Raw genomic sequence first — 22,298 nt, forward strand, 5'->3', positions numbered from 1 at the left:
TCAGAGATGAAGGGCTCAGGTGCTTTATCAGACAAGTAGGTGGAGAATAGGAAGGCGGTGGGCATGGACCTTAGAAGACTGAGAGACACCCGCCTCTTTGGGGCTAGACCCATAGCTAGAGAAATAAGTGGTGCCTCATTAAGCAAAGAGTAGCATGCCTAGGTCAGAACAAGGTTTCATAGATTTTGTGTGGCTATTGAGTGACAAGGGAAACTGGAACTCAAATGAGGTAAAGGCCTAGGAAGAATAGAGTTTTATGGAGTAATCCCAGGTAGAAGGAATCATTTACATTTTTCTGCATCAGTTTCTCCTATGTTCTTCTTTCTCTTTGATTATCTGACTCTGATCTTAAAGAAAAAAAAATCTATTCTGCCTCATTTTCTTTCACCCTCCAGTCACCAGAAAATATGTAACTATAATAAATATATTATTTCTTATATGTACTAGACTTTTACGATCATTTTTCTTCATACAAAATAACTGAACAATAATTTTTTTCTTTCTTAAGAGTTAACTGCTCTTTTAACATGTATTATGGCCCTCAATAAACATTCTATCATAGAGTCATGGAGTCAATGGTGAGCAGATGTTATACCTTTTACCTTCATCAGAGGTATTTTCACAGGAAAATATTGGATAACATTAGCTTTCTTATATGAATAAAAATAAAACACTTGTGAAAATCAAATGCATGTATAAAATATGTATATATAATTTCACTTACTGAAGAGCTATAATCAAGGCAAAAGTCTTTTCTTAAAACAATCAACTTTGGGAGCTACTTGCAAATTAGTGTCTGTTCTCAAGACATAATATGAGAAAATAAAACATTCCTATTGATAGTTTTAAATTCAGTAGTCTCAATTACCAGACATGCTCTTATTAACAGGTTCTATAAACTACTCTTCAGAACATGTGGAATTAATAGATTTATCTGGAAAAGGAAGTATTTCATATACAGCTTAAAAACACAAGCTTCAGAAACACAGATGTTCTACCAAATTCTCACTTGCTCAATTCCAAGCTAAATTCAACCTTTGAGCTTTAAAAAGATTTTCTAAACTGTTAAAGACAAAAAATAAATGACATTATACATTCACATCTGGCTGTGTAACTATTTAGGGCATGTTATTATAGACATTAGACATCTGGGTGGGGGGTTGGGGGCAGTATATATTTGGCAGCTTCTGGCTACCATGACAACTCAAGCATACTGTCTCTCAAACGGTTTAGTCTCTGCTCATCTACTTTTAACATCACCACAATCCTTTCATTTTTATCCCAAAAGCTGAGTAGGTACCATTTTAAGACACCAATCATAAAAAGTAATATTTATGTGTAGAGAGTGAGTTCCTAGGGGATGTTTCTCTTACTTTTGTCCTACTTTAGTACTATGAATAGTGAAAATCCTTCTGATTAGCAATGATGTAGTTAAAGTAGTTTGGGTTTTATGGCTTTAAGACATGAGGTCCTTTATTTTTTAGTTACTCAAGAGATACCTCTTAATGAAAGAGTCTTAAGGAAAACTGTGAAAATTAGCCATTAGTTTTCCTATTAAGAAGCCTCCCTTCCAGATGTTCACAAGGTGGTTCCTCCCATTTCAACATTCTAAAATGACATAAAATATAAAAAATAAAAATTATAGTTTCAGTTTATGAATGTTTTATTGAATCTGCAATGTACTTGAGACACATCATTTTTCATTTAGTCTTCAAAATAATCTATAAAGTTGGTATTATTATTTAGATCTTAGAGTTATGCAAATTAAACTATGGAGAAAGGTCCAACAACATTCACTCAACAAATATTTACTAGATACCTGTTGTGTGCTGGCCACCAGAAAGCATGTTCCTACTTTCGTGGACTTTATTGTCTAGGGGTAAAATTAAAGGTCAGTCCAAAGGAAAACAAACAGCTAGTGAGAGACAGAAGCAGGAACAGAATCTAAGTCTGACCTTAAAACAAAAACAAAACTCCAGGTCCAACTGACTCCTATACCAAAAGCCTAGGTGTCTTCATTAGCTCACCTCTTTCTGTCACACATTATACATTCAGTCTGTCAGCAAATCATGTCTCTAGCACAAAATAAATACTGACTATGACCACATCTAACTGCAGTAGTCCCAATCACAACCATGTCTACCTGAATTATTATTTTACATCAGCTCCTAACTAATCTCTGAGTTTCTAGCCCTTCCTCCATTAAGTCTACTTGCATTAGAGAAGTCATGTAAGTTTTGCTAAATGTTAAGTAAGTCAGACCACGTCACTCTTCCTCTATAGACCTTCCAGTCTTCCATCTCGTTCAGAGAAAAAGCAAATGTGCTACAACAGCCTGCAGGGCTCTATATAGTATGGCCCCTCAACTTCTGCTGCTCACTCTCCTGCTCACTTTTCCCTATTGGCTTCACTGTTTCCCCTCAACGTGCTAGCACCTTCTCACTTCACAATCTTGTACTTGCTGTTCCCTTCACTAGGAACTTGCTCCCTCACTTCCTCTGGTTTTTACTCAAATGTTATCATTTCAGCAAGGCCTTCTCTGGTCACCATATTTATATTCCCTTCCCTGCTTTATTATCCCCGCTAGCACACAGCACCATCTGATATATGACATAATCTACATATTTATTTTATTGGCCACCCCTCCTAGCTCTCCTGAACTCTGGGTTGTTGATTATGCACTTCTTGCCCCAACTCCCATTCAGTGATATCACATTGGTAGTCTGAAATCAGCCATGGTCAACAAATGCTAAAAGTTAGGCCTTTTTCCCATTGAGAGCCAAATTATTAGAATGACTCTCTCCTCCTAAAAATATATCACCATCTCCCCACCAAGAAAATACTCTTCATAAAGGTATATATTCTGTCTATTTTGCGCAATGCTTTTTCCATAAGACTTACTATAGTGCTCGGTACACTGTGAGAACTAAATACAGGATGGGGCAAAAGTAGGTTTACAGTTGTTCATATGGAAGATAATACAATAATTAACAAATAATAATAATAATTTCTGTGTTTTGCTTACTCATAACTGTAAACCTACTTTTGCCCCTCATATTTATTGAATGAATTAATATTTTACTTTATCTTCTATACTCAGATGGAAAGAACACCAAAACTCCAAACCTCCATTTTCAGAGCTTTCACAAACAAATTCTGTGGTTTAGAAAGGCTGAGCATTTCCTGAGACCACTCTATCTGTTCATAAAGGGAACTCCTCTCCATTAGTATGGGTCATGAGCAGAAGATACAGGGATTTCGAGTGAATCTCAGTCTCTGGAAATATCTCCAACTGAAAATAAGGCAAATGGTAGATGGCAAAAAGCATGGCACAGCTGGGTTTTATTGCTATTGTAACAAATATTGAACTACACGTGTTTTGGCAAGCTATGTATTAAAATATAGGAAAAATTTAGAGCTTCTTTGAAATATACTATTTAGAATGTGAAACCACTTTTTCTTTTTTCTTTTTTTTTTTTTTAAGGATTCAAGGAGCGATTTAATGGAAGTTCTGAAGGAAACACCAAGCTGACATGGACCTGTGGAGGTAAAATGCCATTCTTACACTAAGGACAGCCTTTGGAAAGTAAAACATCTCTATGAGAGAGAGAACATTGCTGATCCACTTAAAAGAGTTCATAGGATGTTAACTAAACTTAAGTAAAAATACTAGCATTTTAGTGAGCTTGTTTAATACTTTGGAGGTAGTCATAATTCTGATGGGAATGTTAAAGAGTCATTGGAGAAGATACTGGAGTCCAAGTATTGGATTAATTGGGCCAACAGTTTAGAGTTTGTACTTATTGTGTAAAGAGGTTCATTCTTCATAAACAACACTTTCTAAATTTCTTGGCATTATTGTTACCAATATATGTTAAATAACTCATTTATAACTGCATAGCTTATTAGTAAAAAATTCCTTATAATTTTCCTTATTTTCAACCATCATTAATGGTAGCAAGATAACACATTCTTGGCAGCAAAGCTACCAAAAATTGGTCTGACCAAAGACAGAACCCCAGCCTAATGTGTGTATAGTGCTTTCAACCCCACCAACTCATCAGACAAATTATTTCATACAATCTGACCAATAATTCTGTAGGGAAGATATGATAATACTTATAATTATGAAAACTGAAGCTCAAGAAGGTTACAGCTCACCAATTAGGACAAATATAGTCACTAAAATCAAAGACCACAGACTCAAGAACCTACTGTTCTTTACCACATGATGCTAATTCTCTTAGAAGAAAATTTGGTCTCTTCAGGGAAGCATGTTAGGTATGGGTAGACACAAGGATGCCCCTGGTCAAGCCTCAGGTAAAGATATCTTATGGAATGTATACAGTCCTCATCCTTGAGTTAAACTGGCAAATTCCACCTTGAGGTTAGGGTATTCCATAAGGCAAAGGGTGAGCATCACCCAAGTCACTGAGCTAAGAAACATCTTAGAAAAGCAGGAGTTGGGGAGCCTCTGTCTGGCATATGTGATGCAGAATGGTAGAGAATAATCCCTACAAGTGACTCTACCTTTACAATAACTTCCACTGTCAAATGTTCTTTAAAATGTCTTAGAAACTTAGCTTCCTCATTACTAAAGACTTCAGTAACTGAACCCTTATTTCAGTACATAAAGCATCATCTTATTTTGAGAGTTGAGAATGAGTAGGAGTATGAGTAGGGCAATGGGTAATTTCTGGTTGATTATTCTGATAATAGGAATACTGGATTCCAAATAATGGGATTCCCCCACACACACTTACAAGATTTCTATTCTGGTCACTGTCACAAATACTTTACCTACTATGTAGAAAACATTGTGCTAGACATCAAAGAATATAAAGAGGAATAGAGATGATTTCTTTCCTCAAGTATTCATCAATTTAATGGAGAGATGGAAATCTTTCTAAAATATACTTTGTAAAGTATATTTTACTTGGGTCTACTTTTTTAAAAAGAATACACTGAATATTATGTTTTCCTTGGTGAGTTCAGGCTCATCATATAAACATCAGCTGCTGTTCTGGCCACAACAACAGGCATAGCTATAGTTAGAAATGAGTGTGATATAGGAGCTAAGAGCTACTGATCACAGGAGTTAACCAAGAACTGGATAGATGGACAGAGAGATAGATATAAATACCCCTCATGTCAGTTTGCTTTATGTTCTTTTCCTGTTCTTCCCATTCCAAGTATGAACTATATACCCTCTCTGTGACAAATGTGCTTAGAATGAGCACCAAACTGCCTTTAGTTACCACTGAGGCACAGGTGAAGCCTTCTCCTTCTGCGTACCCCATGGAATCTTCAGAGCTGCCTTCTCTCTGACATCAATGTCAGCTACCCACCTCCCTTTCATCACTTGAAGTTCTACATAGATTGCATCACCCCTTCTAATCTCTGCCAATTACTCTCCTGTTCATCACTCCCTTTCTTCTTCATATATTACAATGTGCATAAAATGCCTAACAGAGAGCTCTCAACAGAGCAGGCCCCGATTCCCTGTTCTCCATATGCCAATCTTTCATCTGACACTTCCCCAACCTCTGCATCTTTCATCTGATCAGGTTGATATATATTGCTTCTCTTTGTAGACAGCAAATCAACAAATCACAAACCATCACTTTTGTGTGTGCGATAGTTTTCTTTTTTTCTGCATAACACATTCATGTCTGTAAAGAGTCACTTATGTCTGTAATAAGTCTCTTATTTTATTATATAAACCATGTCATGGAATCCTTTTATTTTAATCACCTTGCATGCTCTCATTAAAGCTAGCAAACATAATTGCATTAAAACTATTAGTAATAACTAATAATGATAACTATCATGTTATTATGGAATAAAAATTAGTGTAAGGTAGATCAGCACAAACATTAAAAATGACCATTACAGCCCTGGCTGAGTGGATCATTTGGTTGGGGTATCAGCCTGTACAGCGAAAGGTTGCAGGTTTGATACCTGGTTAGGGCACTTACCCAGGCTGCAAGTTCAATCCCTGGATGGGGCGTGTATAGGAGGCAACTGATCGATGTTTTTCTCTCTTGCCTTCCCTCTGTCTCTAAAATTAATTTAAGAAAATATCCTCAGGTGAGGATTTTTTAAAAAAGATCATTACAAGAAAGACATTACTACATTACGCTCTTAGGGAATTCATCCCTGCAAGAATTTTTTCCATCTCCTGTTCATCCAGGCAAGAGCCAGATAAATTACAGTCTAGTTCCAAACATATATTTACTAATAAGAATTATTCTCTCAGATAATAACTTCCTATGACTCCCCAATTTTGAAATTTTGCACCCCTTCATAAGCATATGAAAATCCCAGCATTTCCCTTTGACCTACTTCAAATTTATGTGGTAAAGTTCCAAATGCCGGGAATTGCATAGTGCCCATTCTTAGCACGGATATCAACCATCTGCCCTGGCTATCAGGACAGAAACTAGATATTTCTCCAATGTGATATTATAAAGTCAAAGTGCTCTTGGCACCTATGCAATGTTTTTGCTAAATTTTGCAGGTGACAAATGAATTCTAGCTTTTCCATACTGGGACCCATCTAATAACATGCAGGTGAGCATTTTTCTTGTGCTTTGTACTCAACTGTGCAATTTTGTACTTGCTCACTTGCACCTCTCTTTCTGTCTTTCTCTCTCTCTTTCTCTGTCTCTTTCTCACTCCCCTTCACACACACACACACTCTGCCAAATTGAGATTGAATCATATGGGAATCCCAGAAAAGCTAAAGGTTTGGTACCCAATCAATATTAAATAAATATTTAATATTTATTAAATAGAGTTGGGTAAAATTTACTTTCTATTAAGAAAAGTGTGTATTTCTTTATGGTTACTTAACATAGTTCATGCATTGAATAAACATATCACTTGACTTGCTTCAACCTCTTTCATTTCACAATTTTTTGGTCTGTCATTAGTGGACAGTATTAGTTACACCTGTGAGGGTAAAGGTAACTGACACAGACATAGTCACAGTTACAAAATAAATTTCAATGTTCTTTGATTTGCTTGTTTACTTTTATGTTATCAAAACATTTCCCACTTTTCCCTGCTCCTTTTTTTAAAGAGATTGTGTTTATTTATTTTTAGAGAGAGGGGAGAGAGAGTGAAAGGGAGGAATAGAAACATTGATGTAAGAGAGAAACATTGATTGGCTGCCTAATTTAGGTGTTCCCTGACCTGAAATTGAATCAACAACATTTTGCTTTGCAGAATGACAGCTAACCAACTAAGCCACACTGGTCAAGGCTTCTCTTCTCCTTTTTCAGTTCAGTTTTCTTTTATGATTTCCCAAACCAGACAAATTCTTGTAAAGCATACTAACAATTTGTAAATTTAAAACCACTCTTTTCCAATAAAGAGACCTATGTACTACTACTACTAAGTATAAAATTATTAATTGACTGTGAATTACCAAGTTCAGGTGATTCTAAACTATAACAGTGGTGAGGCTTCTAGTAACAACTTTGTGTAAAATATTCAATAGAGATAGTTTAGCAATGCCAACAATTTTTTGTTATTTTTATGAAAATATTCAGTAGAGAGAGTTCAACAATGGCAACAATTCTTATTAACTTGCTCCCATCCCATGAGGGGACTGGAATAAATTTTGTCTTGCCAAGTGCCTAAATGTTACATGCTAAAACGTGAGTTAACAGATGCCATGTTTCCCATTTATACTAATAATATGCCACTGGCATGCAGTGGTACCTGGGAAGCTGCCAGCCCTTAAACTAGATGTGTGCACCCAGACATGCAAATGCATTCATGAATCCATCTGTTAGGCATCAAAAATACAATACTTAGATAAATAATCCTTCAGTCTAGATATTTAAATGTTAAATACTAAATATACACTGAAGGATTTGAATCAAGGAACTTTCAAACATGACTCAGTCACACATCTGACTCAGCCTTATCTGGATGTCAGACTGCACCAGGTCATTTTGAATTTATTTGTAGTGAGACAAATCAAGTTGCAATCCATGTGGTCTCAAAGATTTACTTAGATAATGAAGAACTATGATACTCTCTGAGTATGGCTGACTCCCCAACTTTTCTAAGAATACAGTGGTACCCCCTTACTAATGGGGGTACACTCAATACTCCCAGTGGATGCCTGAAACACAAACCTTATATATACTATATATTTTTCTATACATACATACATGCAGCTTCTCTTTGGCATGTCTGATTGCCACCATCACTACTGTGATTCGGAGCCATTAGTAAGTAAGTGTTATTGAAAACAAGCACTATGATACTATGACAGTAGATCTGATGACCTAAACAGCTATTCATGTGACTGAAGGGCAGGCAGCATATACAGCTTGGGTACTTTGGAATAAAGGATGATTCATGTCCCAACTGAGATGGAGCTGGACAGAATGAGATTTCATAATGCTATTCAGAAAATCATGCAATTTAAAACAAATTGCTTTTTTTATTTTTTAATGAAATTATTGGGGTGATATTGCTTCACAAAACCACACAGGTTTCAAGTGTATAACTCAACAAAACATCATCCACACACTGCATTGTGCATCTATCGCCCCAAGCAAAGTCTCCTTCAGTCCCTATTTCCCTTCCTTTGCCCATCTTCACCTATCCCCAACCTCCTTTTCCCTCAGCTAATAGCTCACTGTTGTCTGTGTCTATGTTATATGTTATTTTTTTTTACTTAATCCCTTCACCTTCTTTCATCCAGTCTCCCAACTCCGCTCTCCTCCAACAGCTGTCAGTCTGTTCCACTTATCTATGATTGCTTGTATTTTGCTTTCAGTATATTTTATTGATTAGATTCCACCTATAAGTGATATCATATAGGTATTTATCCTGCTCTGACTCATTTATTTTACTTAGCATAATAATATCAAGGTTCATCCATGCTATCACAAAAGGTAAATGTTCCTTTCTTTTTTTTTTAAGCCTGAGTAGTATTTCATTGTGTAAATGTACCATCGCTCCTTTTTTTATCCACCCATCTACTGATGGGTACTTGGGCTGCTTCCAAATCTTGGCTATTAAAAATAATGCTGCAATGAACATGAGGGTGCATAAATTCTTTCAAAGTTCAGGTTTCTTTAGATATATTCCCAGAAATGGAATTTCTGGGTCATAAGGCAATTGTATTTTTAATTCTGGGCAGGGTGGCGGACCTCCAAACCCATCCTGCCCCTTTACTTAGCCATTCTAGAAATCCCAATGATTGTTTTTTAACCATTTTTCTTTTTCAGAGTATTTTATTGTTTATGTAATTATAGTTGTCCCAGTTTTCCCCCTTTCCCTCCCTCCACACAGCCTGCCCCCTACTTCCCTAGTCAATTCCCACACTGTTGTCCATATCCATGTGTTTCAACTAATCCCTTCATACTCTTTCAATTGGTCCCTGCCTTCCCTCTCCCCTCTGCCCTCTTACAGCAGTGTGTTCCATGATTCTATGCATCTGGTTCTATTTTGCTCATCAGTTTATTTTGTTCATTAGATTCCTCTTATAAGTGAGACTATATGGTATTTTTCTTTCACCAACTGGCTTATTTCACTTAGCATAATAGTCTCCAGTTCCATCCAGGCTGTTGCAAAAGGTAGGAATTTCTCCTTTCTTCCATTGTGTAGATGTACCACAGCTTTTTTATCCACTCTTTTACTGATGGGCACTTAGACTGTTTCCAGACCTTGTCTATTGTAAACAGCACTGCTATGAACATGGGGGTTCATAAATTCTTTAGAATTGGTGTTTTGGGATACTTCGGGTATATTCCCAGCAGTGGAATCACTGGGTCAAAAGACAGTTCCATTTTTAGTTTTTTGAGGAAATTCCATACTGCTTTTCACAGTGGCTGCACCAGTCTGTATTCTCACCAATGGTGCACTAGGGTTCCGTTTTCTCCACATCTTGTTGTTTCTTGATTGATTAATGATAGCCATTCTGATTGGTGTGAGGTGGTATCTCATTGTGGTTTTAATTTGCATCTCTCTGATGGCTAATGACATTGAGCAATTTTCATATGTCTATGAGCCATCTGTAATGTCCTCCTTGGAGAAGTGTCTGTTTAGGTCCTTTTTCCATTTTTCATTTGGATTGTTTGTCTTAGTGGTGTTGAGTTGTATAAGCTCATTATATACTGTGGAGATTTAAACCCATCTTTGATGTATCATTGGCAAATATATTCTCCTATGCATTTTTGTTACAGAACCCCTGGGCTACTCCAGTTGAAAACAAACCCACGGGCTCTTTAGTTAGGGGCCTGATTGCCCGCCGCCAAAATTATAACTCTCAATACCAGAGTTCAGTGAAAAGAAAAAGAATTGTTTATTTAGCAGTTATATAGATTTAGTTATTTGCGGATTTCTGTTATTAAGTCTTATGCTCTTTAAAACACCCACAAACACATATCCTTGCCTCCCCCCCTTCCAAACCAGGCTAGTTTTAGGAAAGTCACAGAAACCGTTTCCCTACTTTCCAAACACAGTTCAGCTTTACCAGCAGCTGCCAATCACTCAATCTGATTGAGGAGGTCCTTTCTGTGCTGTGGTGCCCTCCAGCTCTCAATGCAGAACCGCCTGGATTCTCAGCCTCCTTGCAAACTGCCTTCTTCCTGCAAACCGCGCGGATCTCCTCTCCTTCTCAAAACCGCATGGCGAGAGCCTCTTAAAGCAGCCTGGAGACCCCTTCTCCAAGCCACATGGAGAAGGCCCCTTCACCAAGCCACGTGGAGGGAGCACTCGAGAGAGCGAGAGAGCGAGACCCTGAGAGCGAGAGCCCAGGAGCGCGAGAGAGAGAGAGCGCCAGAGCGCGAGCGCGCCAGAGAGTCAGAGCGCCAGAGCCAGAGCGAGAGCGCGAGTGAGAGCCCAAGTCAGAGAGTGAGAGAGTCTGAGCTAAAATGTCTGCAGCTGCTTATATATCCCTGACTGCGTCATCTGACGCAGTGGGTGTTGCAAACAGTTCTGACCATTCACAGACCCTTACGTAGGCTCTGTGTGCTTTCCATACGTCCCCTGGTTCAAGACTCCTCCCATCTGCCTGAGGCTTTGGATGCATTAAAGCCATTTGCATAAGAAAGACACTAGCCACCAGCCTCAGGCATGTGGAGGCATTCCAAAAGCTGCTTCCTTCTCCCCATCCCCCAGATGCAAGCTCTGGGGATTTTTGGACTCCCCTGTTTCTGTAACATTTTGATGATGGTTTCTTTAGCTGTAGTCCCATTTATTTATTTTTTCCTTTATTTCCTTTGCCCTAGGGGATATATTGGCAAAATACTGTTATGCGAGATATCTGAAATTTTACTGCCTATGTTTTCCTCTATGATTTTTATGGTATCATGACTTATATTCAAGTATTTCATCCATTTTGAGTTTATTCTGGTGTATGGTGTAAGATGGTGGTCTAGTTTTATTTCTTTGCATGTACCTGTCCAGTTCTCTCAACACCATTTATTGAAGATACTGTCTTTATTCCATTGCATGCTCTTGCCTCCTTTATCAAATGTTAATTGACCATAAAGATATGGGTTTACTTCTGGACTCTCTATTCTGTTCCATCAATCTACGTATCTGTTCTTATGCCAGTACCATACTATTTTGTTTACAGTGACCTTGTAATATAGTTTGATGTCAGGTATTGTGATCTCTCTAACTTTGTTCTTCTTTCTCAGGATTGCTGCGACTATTTGGGGTCTTTTTTGGTTCCATATACATTTTTGGAATATTTGTTCTAGATCTGTGAGATATGTCATTGGTATCTTCACAGAAATTGCATTGAATCTATAGATAGCTTTGGGAAGTAGGGACATTTTAAAGATGTTAATTAATTTTTCCAGTCCATGAACACTGTATATGTTGTCACTTATTTGTATCTTCCTCAATTTCTTTCATCAATGTCCTAAAATTTTCCAAGTACAGGTCTTACCTCCTTGGTTAAATTTATCCTCATGTACTTTATTTCCTTTGTTGTAATAGTAAATGGGATTGTTTTCTTAGTTTCTCTTTCTGATAGTTCATTATAGTGTATAAAAATACCATGTATATCTGTATATTGACTTTGCATCCCTCTAAACTGCTGAATTCATTTTTTAGGTTGACAAGGTTTTTTCATGGAGCCTAATCAAGTGAGATTTATTTCAGGGATGCAAGGATGATACAATATCTGCAAATCAATAATGTGATACATCAATAAACAAAATGAAAGACAAAAATCACATGATTGTATCAATAGATGCTAAAAAAGCATTTGATAAAATCCATCACCCATTTATGATAAAAAACACTCAGCAAAGTGGGAACAGACAGAGCATACCTCAACATAGTAAAGACCATATATGAAAACCTTTAGAAGTATTCCCCTTAAGGTCAGTGACAAGATAGGAGTGTCCAGTTTCACCTCTTTTATTTAATATAATACTGGAAGTCCTAGTCATAGCAATCAGACAAGAAGAAATAAAAGGCAACTAAATTGGAAAGGATGAAGTAAAACTGTCATTATTCACTGACAACATGAATATTGTACATAGAAAACCCTATCCTATAGGTCCCTCCATTTTTAATTTTTGAGGAAACTCCATGCTGTTTTCCACAATGGCTGCACTAGTTTGAATTTCCACCAACAGTGTACAAGGGCCCTTTTCTCCACATTCTTGCTGGTACTTGCTATTTGTTAACTTATTGATAACAGCCATTCTGACAGGTGTGAGATGATACCTCATTGTGATTTTAATTTGTATCTCTCTGATGATTAGTAACATTGAGTATTTTTTCATATATCTATTGGCAGTCTGTATGTCCACTTTGAGAAGTGTCTATTCAGGTCCTTTACCCATTTTTAATTGGGTTGTTCGTCTTCTTGAGTAGTATAAGTTCTTTATATATTTTAGAAATTAACCCCTTATTAGATGTTTCATTGGCAGATATTTTCTTCCATTCAGTGGGTTTCCTTTTTATTTTGTTGATGGCAAAACATAAATTATTTGTCTCTTGAATTTTCCATTTAGTATTTTTGGACTATAATTGTCCACAGGTAACTGAAACCACAGAAAGTGAAATGCAGATGAGGGTAGACTACTATGTAAGTTTCTGACATTTAAAATATCTTAAGTCAATGGTTTTAGTTTTTTGGGAAAAAAAAGTGTTGCAGCGTGTAATTTAGATTATTTCAACAGAGAGAGTTCAATCTTAAATCATCATTTCTAATGCATTCTAGCAATGCTCCTTTTGTAAAGCCACTTTGCACAATAGTCCTAGCAACCACAGAATGTGACTTAACAATAATTACTTGTACAGTTTTCAAAACAAGTGAACCTCTCGGCAGTTGGGAGCTTTGCCCAGAAGCCTGGGCTTGCCCCTGGCATGGTAACTTGCTCTTCTTCATGAGTTCCAGCAATGTTACATTGCTTTCCAGCCTGCTAATGCACTGGCCTCATAAACAGATTCCCTAAATGCTCTCCAAGATTCTGATATTATATTCAGGGTAGACAATTTCTTTTCCTTCTTACAAATTCTGCAGGGTTTTGTTTTTCTTTTACTAATTCATATCCAATCAATCACTGTCAATAGTCATCTTCATATATGAATGTTAATACTACATTATTAAAGAATTATTGAAAATTTGTTTTATGGTAAGTGTTGAGGAGGGGTGACTAGGAAGGCAGTCAAAGGAAAACCATTTCAGCTACTCTGGAGCTGCCTTCTATGAAGCAGTCCTGCATATTACAGCTAGGAAGGACAAACAAAGTAGATCTCACAGTGACCAGCAGCTAATAGTAGCAGACAATGTTGTAAAAGAAAACACATATGTGCCCTGCATGGATTACACTCATACTCCTTTAAGTCACTAGTTTGAGAGCATCATACTTGAGAAACAGAGTTCTTCTGGATGACTAGAAAGATCTGGAAGGGAATTGGATTATCACTAACATATAGTTCTCATTGTATAGAAATAATATCTTTGTTAGTCATCAGCTATAAAAGACACATTTTCTTTCTTTTTTTGTTTCTTTTGTTTTCTTTTTCTTTTTCCTAAAGGCTTAGAAATAGAGTTATAGGTACTTTCCAAAAGAATAAAAAGAATGCAGAGTTTATGACTTTTGGGAAATTTTTAGCCAAGAATTCCCTGTAGACTTGAAAATTAATGCTTTCAGAGCAACTTGTTATCAAAAAATAATCTGGCCAATTAATTATCATAAATTATCCTTAGCATTTTTCTCAACACTTTCATTATATGTTTCCCAAAATAAATCAGTAGCGTTTTTATCTGTGCCTCCACTATAATCCAGTATTTTGCCCCATAAACATGTTACAATAAATTTCACTTACCATCATCTATCACTCTTTTACTTACCTCATCAATTTCCTCAACAATGCTTACTCAATTTGTAGTTGCAAATAAATATTAAGCTTTACATTTTGTAATAAATATTTCTGGTTGATAAGAGCTATTCTTAAAAATATTTCTAAGTCATAACAAAAATTTACACTAGTTAATAACAATAAAATACTATTTTAATAAATTACTTATCAATTAGTGTTGATAAGTAGTTGATAACAGTAAAATACTTATGTTAATGAATTTTATTATTTGCTAAATCATATACAAAAACTCATATCAACTAGTCAAAAATTCGTTCTTAGACTTCTGGTCAAGGTGGAGGTGTAAGGGAACATGTCTCACCTCCTTGCACAACTGCGGCAAAATTACACCTAAAACACAGGACAACTATCACTTGGAACCATTAGAAAATCGAGCTGTATGGAAGTCCGACAACTAAGGATTTAAAGAAACCACATTCATCCAGCCTGGTAGTAGGGACAGAGGGCTGGAGATGTGGAGGAGACTCTGGATGTGGAACTGGCTAGTCTCACACAGAGGGATATCTCAGAAGCAAGGGATCCCACCTCCCAGAAGACCACATAGTCCAGGGTTCCAGAACCAGGAAGATAAGTCCCCATATCTTTGGGCTGTAAAAATCAGTGAGGGCTGGGTCAGCAGAAGAAACTGCAGAATTCTCAAGCCTCTCCTCTTAAAGGGCCCACAACAGACATAGGATTTACTCAGACTCACTCCCTCTGGGCTCCAGCACTGGGGCCGCAGCTTGAAGTGCACCAGTGGCACAGGGATGGAACTGAAGTGTCTGGCATCAGGGCGAGAGCTAGGGGACAGCTTCCTCCCAGACAGAACTACAAACAGTGGCCACTGTACCTTTTCTGAGCCCTCCCCCATATAGAGCCAGTGTGACGGCACCACATCTGAATCTCCATCAACCTGGCTAACACACTAAGCCCCACCCTGATGATTACCTAAGCATCCACCCTACCCAACTTACTGGCCTCACAAGCAACCCTCCCACCCTGGTAATAGTGGCTTTTCGATATGAAGGGTTGGGCTAGGCACAGGCTTCAGACCTTCCTAAATCCCCTCATGTAAGCAACAATTGAGCCAAGCCCCCATCCTTCCCACTGAGTGGCCCCAGACCCAGCACTGACAGTAGTCATCCACAGATCACTTTACAGCTTATGACAAGGGGCCCCAGACAGAACACAGGTGGCCTGCACCACCCCGGAAACCCCAGAGACTGTATACTCAGTGGACAGTTATAGACCATGTTGGAGCATCACCCAACCACCCCCATAAGCCACAGTGAAAGGTCGTTGCTGACCAGGGGTCACAGCTAGTCTTACTAGCTGTCTAGACTGGGTAAATCCCTCCCATCAACCTGCTGATAGCAATCAAGACTCATTTACAAGAGAGGGGAGTACTCAGCACACATGGAGGGAGCAACTCAAGTACACAGCTTGGGAGGTAGGGGAAGCTGTGCCACTGGACCCTTCAGGATACCTACTACTTTAGGTCACACTACCAAGACACAGAGTCAAAGCAGCTCTACTTAATGCATGGAAACAAATACAAGGAGGCTGCCAAAATGAGGAGACAAAGCAACATGGCCCAAATGAAAGAAAAGAACAAAACTCCAGAAAAAGACTAAACAAAATAAAGATAAGTGATCTATCAGATGCAGAGTTCAAAATACTGGTTATAAAGATGCTCAAGAAATTCAGTGGGTAGTTCAAGACCATAAAAAATATCAAGGCAGAAATGAAGGATATACTAAAACTGAAATAAAGAACAATTTCCAGGGAATCAGCAGTGGAGTGGATAAAGCCAAGAATCAAATTAATGATTTGAAACATAAGGAAGAAGAAGACACCCAATCAGTGCAGCAAGGCCAAGGATTAAAGATAAAGAGAGAATCTTGAAAGCAGCGAAAGAAAAGCAAATAATTACTATCAAAGAAATTCCTATAAGAATGTCAGCTGATTTCTCAAAAGAAACTTTGCTGGCTAGAAGGGATTGGCAAGAAGTATTCAAAGTGATGAAAAGCAGGGACCTATAATGTAGATTACTCAAATGTAGATTACAGCAAAGTCATTTAGAATGGAAGGGCAGAAAAAGCACTTCCCAGACAAGGTAAAGCTAAAGGAGTTCATCATCACCAAACCATTGTTATGTGAAATGTTAAAGGACTAATTTAAGAAAAATAAGATCAAAATTATGAACACTAAAATGGCAATAAATACACAACTATCAACAACTGAATCTAAAAAACGAACTAAGCAAACAAGCAGACAAGCAACAGAATCATAGATATGGAGAACAATGGGATGGTGGACACTGGGAAGGGGTTCTGGAGGAATGGGGGAAAAGGTGAAGGGATTAAGAAGTCCAAACTGGTAGTTACAGAATAGGCAAGGGGGTGTTAAGAGCAAGCATAGGAAATGGAATTGCCAAAGAACTTGTAAGCATGACCCATGTACATGAACAAAGGAGGGCAGATTGCTGGACGGAGTGGGAGTGCTGGGTGGAGGGAGGCAAAGGGGAAAAACTTGGGACAACTGTAATAGCATAATCAATTTTAAAAAGTAACAAAAAATAGCTTAAAAATTTGGTTCTCAAAGTACATCATATTCATTCCAGTCAAAAACAGATTCTCAGAAGTCAATATTATTCATACAGTTAAATATGGCTCAGCCTGCTAATGGGTACACAGCTTCTTTTTTAAACAATGAAAATGTCCTAAAATTAGATTGTGATAATAATTACACAATTCTGTATATGTTAAAATACCACTGATTTACACTTTAAATGGATAAACTTTATACTATGCAAAATACACTTCATTAAAGCTATTTTTTAAATGGGTAAATGAATGAAATTAAGAGTTGGTTTTTTGAAAAGATAAAACTGACAAACTTTTAGATAGACTAAGATAAAAAGAGTCAAGTAAACAATATTAGAAAAGGAAGAGAAGATATTACAATGGATGCCACATAAATAAAAATGATTATAAGAGATTTCTATGAACAATCATATGCCAGCAATTTGGATAACCTAGTAGAAATAAATTCCTTAAAACATACAGCCTAACAAGACTGATTCATGGAGAAAGAGTAAATCTGAACATACTTATAATGAATAAAGAGATTGAAACAGTAACCAAAAACCCCACCAAAGAAAATCCCAGGATCAGACAGCTTCAATGGTATATTCTATCAAAGTTTTAAATAAAAATTATGTCAGTCCTTCTTAAAATCTTCCAGAAAATTGATGAGGAGAGAACATTCCCAAAATTATTTGATGAAGCCAGCATTATGCTAATAACAAAGCTAGGCAAAAACATTACAAGAAAAGAAAATTATCAGCCAATATCCCTGATAAATTAAGACTTATAAATCATCAACAAAAAACAAACAAACAAACAAAAATCCTGAATTCAATAGCACATTAAAAGGATCATATTCCATTACCAAGTGGGATTTATGGCTGGCATGCAAGAATAATTAAATATATGAAAAGCCATCAATGCAATATACACATTAACAAAATGAGGAATAAAAATCACATGAAAATCCCAATAGTTGCAAAAAAGCTTTTGAACAAAACTGAAGAACCTTTCATGATTAAAGCGAACAAACAAATTGCTCAACAAGCTAGAAGTGGAAGAAAATAACTTAACATAATAAAAACCATATATGAAAAGCCCACAGATAAGATCATACTCAATTGTGAAAAACTAAAAACTTTCCCTCTAAGATCAGAAACAAGATTAGAATACCACTTCTATTCATCATAGTACTGAAAGTACGCTTGTCTGAACAGTTGGAAAAAATATAAAAGGCATCTAAAGCAAAACAGAAGAAATAAAGTATCTCTGTTTACATATGACATGGTCTTATATGTAGAAAACCCTAAAGATTCTACATACTGAAAACAAACATTAGAACTAATCAATGCATTCAGCACAGTTCTGAGACACCAAATCAATATTTTAAAAAATCAGTTATATTTCTATTCTATATACTAACAACACACAACCCAAAAAGAAAATTAAGGAAGCAATCCAATTTACAATGGCATAAAAAAATAAATAAGTACTTAGAAATAAACTTAACCAAGGAGGTGAAAGACATACATTGAAAAGTACAAAAGGGGACTTCCAGCCAAGATGGAGGCCTAGAAAGACATGCTGCATCTCCCTCCACAACTCAGAAGGAATACAACTACCTCAAAACTAGAGACAACCAGAAGTCCCAGAAAATCAAGCTGCATGGATGTCCAACAAAGATATAAAGAAGAAATACTCATCCAGACAGGTAGGAGGAGCAGAGCCAGGGTAGGGAGGAAGTGGTGTGGTGGTGGCGGCAGTGGCAGCAGTGGCAGGCCAGCAGAAAGCTCAGTCACATGTTTTTAAAAGTCGGGAGAGACACCTGAGGAGCACTCCCAGAACCAGACCAGACCTTGCAGCTCATGGCCCCAGCATGAGGGAAACTAAAGCCTCATTGCTTCTGACTGTGCAAACCAGTGGGGGTTGAGGCGGAGGCAGAAACTGCTGGTCTCTCAGCAAAGTCTGCTGGTTTAAAGGGCCCCCACAGTTCTAGTAGTCCGCAGACCCACTCACTCTGGAAACGATGGCCAGGGCAACAGCTAGAGAGGCACCAGTCCTATACGGAAGTGGGAGAAGTGCCTGGAAAAGGGAAGAGTGCTGAGCATGCAGCACTGTTCCCTCTCAAAACCCTCCCCCACACAAAGAGCCACAACATGCTGAAATGGGTTGCCCGGTACTGACGAATACCTAAGGCCCTGCACCTTACAACATAACAGGTGAAACAGCTCTACCTAAAACATAGAGGCAAATAAACATAGGAGCCTGTCAAGATGAGGAGACCTCTAGAGAAGTATGGCCCAAAAGGGGGAATGGATCAACGTTCCAGTGGGAGAACTAAGTGATGAGGAGATAGCCAACCTCACAGACAAGGAGACAGCCAACCTAACAGATGCAGAGTTCAAAACACTGGTGATAAAAATGTTCACAGGCTTGACAGATATGCTTAAGTATGGCAGACGCATAAGGGAAGAAATGAAGGCTATGCTAAATGAAATGAAGAAAAACCCACACAAAATCAATGCTGAAGGGAAGGAATCTTGGATTCAAATCAATGATTTGGAACATAAGGAAAAAATAAACAATCTGGGACCACCTTAAATATGCCAACATCCAAATCATAGGGGTGCCAGAAGGAGAAGAAGAAGAGCAAGAAATTGAAAGCTTATGTGAGAAAATAATGAAGGAAAAGTTCCCAAATTTCCCAAAGGAAATAAACATACAAGTCCACGAAGTACAGAGTCCCAAACAAGCTAGACCCAAAAAGGAACACACCAAGACAGATAATAATTAAATACCAACACTTAAAGATAAAAAGAGAATCTTAAAAGGAGCAAGAGAAAAGCAAAAAGTTACCTACAAAGGAGTCCCTATAAGACTATCAGTTGATTTCTCAAAAGAAACTTTGCAGGCAATAAGGGGCTGGCAACAAGTATTCAATGTGATGAAAAGGACTTACAACCAAGATTACTCTATCCAACAAAGCTATCATTTAGAATGGAAGGTCAGATAAAGTGCTTCCAAGAAAAGGTAAAGCTGAAGGAGTTCATCATCACCAAGCCATTATTATATGAAATGTCAAAGGGACTTACTTAAGAAAAAGATCAAAACTATGAACACTAAAATGACAACAAACTCACAACTATCAACAACAGAATCTAAAAAAAATAAAAACAAAATCCAACTAAGCAAACCAGAATAGGAACAGAATCATAGGTATGGGGATCATTTGGAGGTTTATCAGCTGGGAAGGGAAGGGGGAGAAATGGAAAAATGGTGCAGGGATTAAGAAGCATAATTGGTTGGTACAAAATAGACAGGGGGAAGTTAAGAATAATATAGGAAAGGAGGAAGCTAAAGAACTTATATGCATGACTCATGGACATGAACTAAGGGGGGTGGGATTGCTGGAGGGAAGAGGGGGGTACTGGTAAGACGGGAGCAAAGGAAAAAAATTGGGACTACTGTAACAACATAATCAATAAAATGTACTTTAAAAAAAGAAAAGTACAGAACGCTGATGAAAGAAATTAAAGAATATACAAATAAATGCAAAAACATCATGGATAGGAAGACTTAGTATTGTTATAATGTCCATACTGCACAAAGCAATCTACAGATTCAATGCAATGTGTATGAAAATCCCTAAGATGCTTTTACAGAAATAGAAAAATATTCTAAAATTTATATGTAACCACAAAAGACTCAAAAATCATGTGAAAGAAAAACAAAGTTGAAGGCCGCATAGTTTCTGACTTCAAAACACATTGCAAAACCATAGTAATCAAAATAGTATGATACTGGCATGAAAGCAGACATGTAGACTAATGGAACAGAATAGAAATCCCATAATTAAACCTACGCATACACACTCAAATGATGTTTGACCAGAATGCCAAGACTATGTAATGGGGAAAGACTATTCTTTCTCTTCAACAAGTTGTGCTGGGAAAACTGGAGGCCCAGATGCAAAAGAATGAAAATTAGACCCCAATCTTATAATATTTACAAAAATTAACTCAGAATAAATTACAGACTTAATCATAAAACCTAAAGCTATAAAAATCATAGAAGAAAACATAGGAGAAAACTTTATAACATTGGTCTGGGCAATGATTTTTCAGATATAACAAAAGCATAGGCAACAAAAGCAAAAATAGACAAGTAGAATTACATCAAACTAAAAGGCTTCTACTCAGCAAATGAAACAGTCAACAGAGTGACAAGGCAACCTACAGAATGGGACAAAATATCTGCAAATCATATACCTAATAAGGAGTTAATATCCAAAATCTGTTAAGAAATTCCTACAATAGCAAAAGTCTAAAACAAAAACAGCACAGAAAACCAAACAAATAATTTGATTAAGAAATAGACAAAGGGCTTAAAAAGACATTTCTCCAAAGAAAACATACAAATGGCCAACAAGTATAAGAAAAGGCACTCAAAATCACTAGTCATCAGAAAACGTAAATCAAAACCACAATAAAGTATATAACCTCATACTTATTAGGATGTCTATTATTAAAAAAAGTAAAAACAAAAAACAAGAAACAACAACCAGAAAATAACAAGTGTTGGTGAAGATGTGGAGATATTGAAACCCTTAGGTATTGTTGGTGGGGATGTAAAATGGTACAGCAGCTGAGCAAAACAGTAAGGAAGCTCCTCAAAAATTGAACTACCATATGCCCAAGCAATCCTACTTCTGGAGCTATATATCCAAAAGAATTGAAATCAGGAAATCAAAGGAATATATGCACTCCCATGTTCACTGTAGCATTATTCAAAGTAGTCAAAATGTAGAAGCAACCTAAAAGTTCATCCATGGAGGAATAAAGAAAATATAGTACACATGCACACACATATTTATACAATAGAATATTATTTGGCCATAAAAAAGGAAATCCTGTCATCTGCTACAGCATAAATGAATCTTGAGGGCATAATGCCAAATGAAATAAGCCAGTCACAGAAGGAAAAATACTGCATGAGGACACTTATATGAGGTATTTAAAGTAGTGAACCCAAAGAAACAGAAAGTAGAATAGTGGTTATCAGGGGCTGGACAGAAGAGGAAATAAGTTTCAATGGATTTAGAGTTTGCTTTGTAAGATGAATATGTGTTCTAGAGACCTGCTGTACAACATGTGCTTTCAGTTAAAAATACTATCCTGAACATGTAAACATTTGTTAAGAAGGTAAATAATAAGTTATGTGGGTTTTTCTTTTTTATCACAATTTAAAAAAAAACACCTGAGTGGAGGTAGGTGAAGGGACAAAAATGGGGATATCTTTACTAGTGCCAGCACTAAGATAAAGGAAAAACAAAAACATGGATCTGCTCTCCCA

The 22,298-nt window shown here is 37.1% G+C and overlaps 1 long non-coding RNA gene across 1 annotated transcript in view; it reads right to left on the reverse strand.

Moving 5' to 3' along the window:
* Positions 1 to 22,298, reverse strand: part of LOC149996114 (uncharacterized) — a 361,299-nt gene that overhangs the window by 147,798 nt on the left and 191,203 nt on the right. Inside the window, exon 3 of the long non-coding RNA XR_016507421.1 lies at positions 5,979 to 6,061. This is a non-coding gene — a long non-coding RNA (uncharacterized LOC149996114). The remainder of the gene's footprint in view (positions 1 to 5,978; positions 6,062 to 22,298) is intronic.

This window comes from Furipterus horrens, unplaced genomic scaffold (assembly GCF_987537825.1).
Source record: "Furipterus horrens unplaced genomic scaffold, mFurHor1.1.pri manual_scaffold_12, whole genome shotgun sequence".
NCBI lineage: Eukaryota > Metazoa > Chordata > Mammalia > Chiroptera > Furipteridae > Furipterus > Furipterus horrens.